Source organism: Leuciscus leuciscus (genome assembly GCF_965113295.1).
Source record: "Leuciscus leuciscus genome assembly, chromosome: 24".
NCBI lineage: Eukaryota > Metazoa > Chordata > Actinopteri > Cypriniformes > Leuciscidae > Leuciscus > Leuciscus leuciscus.
In genome coordinates, this window is record NC_138723.1 from 2,141,202 (window position 1) to 2,143,973 (window position 2,772).

At 36.0% G+C, this 2,772-nt stretch overlaps 1 long non-coding RNA gene across 1 annotated transcript in view; it reads right to left on the reverse strand.

Annotated features, from left to right (window-relative positions):
• LOC309488755 overlaps positions 1–2,524 on the reverse strand; it is a 3,081-nt gene extending 557 nt beyond the window's left edge. Inside the window, exons 1-3 of the long non-coding RNA XR_014202264.1 lie at positions 2,510–2,524; positions 1,607–2,265; positions 1–1,209 (exon numbers count right to left, since the gene is read on the reverse strand). The exon at positions 1–1,209 is cut by the window's left edge and continues 557 nt beyond it. This is a non-coding gene — a long non-coding RNA (uncharacterized lncRNA). The remainder of the gene's footprint in view (positions 1,210–1,606; positions 2,266–2,509) is intronic.
• Between the last annotated feature and the right edge of the window lie 248 nt (positions 2,525–2,772).

The following is a 2,772-nucleotide window of genomic DNA, read 5'->3' on the forward strand; positions in this document are numbered from 1 at the left end:
ATAGCTATCTGATTTATCAAAACGATTCCATTTACACCTGGTCACATAAATGTGTCAATTTAAATTGTTGCACGTCAGCGAAAGCAACTGATATGAGCTGCATTTTATTGATCATCAGCGAAAATTTCTAAATCAAAGACCGCAACAAGATATTGCGGCAACAGCCCTGGTAAGATCATTTCGGTTCTTTACTTTTAATGAAGATGATTGTGTGTTGATGAATGACTTTAACTTTGATTTGCGATAGTTTGCACGTTGGCTTGATGAATAGATGCTCATCTGTGGTGATGCGTGTTGAAGTAGCGTCGTCATATCTGGATATAACATGACATATAGCCTATAACACGCTCTCACACGTTTATTTCTTATCATTTTTGGGATAAGTCAAATTTGCATATGTGGTTTCAACAACCAGATGCATTTACTCTTGTCCAGTTTTGTCTGGAATGCGTCTCAGATCTCCTCCTGAAGTGGTTTGAGCGATCGGATTTAAATCCGTCTTGAATGCGTTTCGGAGGGCATTTAGATTTGGTCTTTTCACGACCGGATAGCTATCCGATCACAGAAAACAGATGAAGTGGCCATGGGTCTCTGTTTAAGAACGCCGGCTCGCAGCTGCAGGTTCCGCTGGTTTAGAGCACCGCAGGAATCTTCAAGTCTACCGAACGTCCAGTTTCACTGCCACAAGTTGATCTTCTTGTAATAAAGATCTCATCGAGGACAAACAAACTGTATTTTTGTATTTTCATTGCATTTTTAATTTATAAAAAGTTAAAGAAATAATGAATTTCAATATAAAAATATTAATGATTAATCGATAGTCGATCGTTAATTCTCCCGACGATCGACTAAGAAAATTTAATCGAATGCCCATCCCTAAAAAGCGTCATTAGACAACACAAATCGCACACCCCTAACTGTATGCAAGCACTACAGTGCGTTCAGAATTATTAGGCACGTTGATTTTCTGATCATATTTTTTTTCCATGCACATTTGACCAATTCCAAACCACATCAAAGGTAATAACTACTATTAATTCAAGAGTCACTCTCAATCTGTCTGTCTATAAAGCCTATAAAAAACAGTCTTCATGTATTTTACTTATTAAGTGGGGGTCATTTTTTCTTTACAAATTGATTCTTTACCTAATCTAAGTCTCTGAGACCCTGACACCTTGCTCTTCTGGAGACTCCAGGTAGGTTGCAGTTCTGGAAAATAGTGGCGCTGGAGACTAAAGGGTTCCTGTGTCACATGCCTGTCCTGTCTCGTGTAGCACATGTGGTGTTTGTGTTCCTGTCTCTGTTTTGACCCCACCCTCCTTGTTATCTCATTATTGGTTTCATTTGCCCCACCTGTTGTTCCCTCATCACCTGCCTGATTTGTCCCTTTTATAAGTTCCTTTGTGTTTGCAGTCTGTGTCGGATCGTTGTCTTGTACACGTCTCCTGTTCTCCTGTGACCCTTTTTGGTATGTTTGTTTTTGAAGTTGTTGTTGTTTTGTATTGAGTTATGTTTTCCCCCTTGTGGGTTTTGTTTTGTGTTTCTTTTGTAATAAATATCATTTTTCCTTTGCATTTGAGTCCTCCCTTAGTTTTCTTTAGTTAACGTGACATCCTGATGGTTTCACACTTAATTCTTCACCTTAATTCCTAATTCTTTTGCAGTTAACACGTGTCTTTTCTTCTCCACCTGTTTTTGTCTGACCCTGCTGACCCAATGAGCATTTCACTGTCCAATGGTCATGCCTTAACTGCAATCTCTAGTATTGCATTCTTCTTATGGGCATTTAATAATTTTTTACTTTTAAGTCTGAGTTAAATCTCTTTTTTGGCTTATTTTATCTGTAAAAGAAAACGTGCCTAATAATTCTGCACACCTGAATTAAAGGCGTTTTTCATTTCCAGCCTTCAAGAACAATTATATATCACTTATAAATGATTAAATACAAAATTAATATAATTTATTAAGATTAATATGGTTTGGAATTGGCAAAATGTTCCTGGGAATAAAATATGATCAGAAAATCAACGTGCCTAATAATTCTGCACTGTAGTGATCTACCCTGAAAACGGATATATCTGAAGTCTTCACAGAATCTCCCCACCATCCCACATGTGACTCTTCAGTTTCCCCATCGCATGATTTACCTGAAGGTAGAATTTGAATCACTTAACTTAATATGTGACCTTCAACTTAGGCTTAACAACTGTGCATTCATCTTGCTTGCAGATGTTGAAGAGCCTCCCAGATCGTCCTCAATGGCAGCTATAGATACAAATGGTAAATAAATGTATAGAGAAATTTGTAAAGAATCAGTTTAGAGCAACTTGAGCAACCAACAGATTGTTCTATGTGTTTCAAGATATTAATATACAACATATGAGACAAGCAAGTTCAATGTAATAAACACATAACTTGTTACACACAGATTAAGGGCATTGTTTTCAGTTCATTCAAGTACCTGCTATTGAAAGTTACATACTTGTATAACTGAAAATTGTGATGTTACCTTTTCAGTGGAGAGGCAATCATGGACCGAGGCTCCTATGTCAAAAGGTCTAAAAGGTAAGAGATACAACAAGACCAAATGTACTGTATTTAAATGTAATCAAAAATGATTATACAACTGCATTTACCCTTAGTTAAATACAAATTATTTGGGGGTGAATTATTCTGTGAATATTTTACAAGTAAAAGTTCCTTGAAATATACAGGATGTATATAAAATATATATATATATATTATATATATATATATATATATATATATATA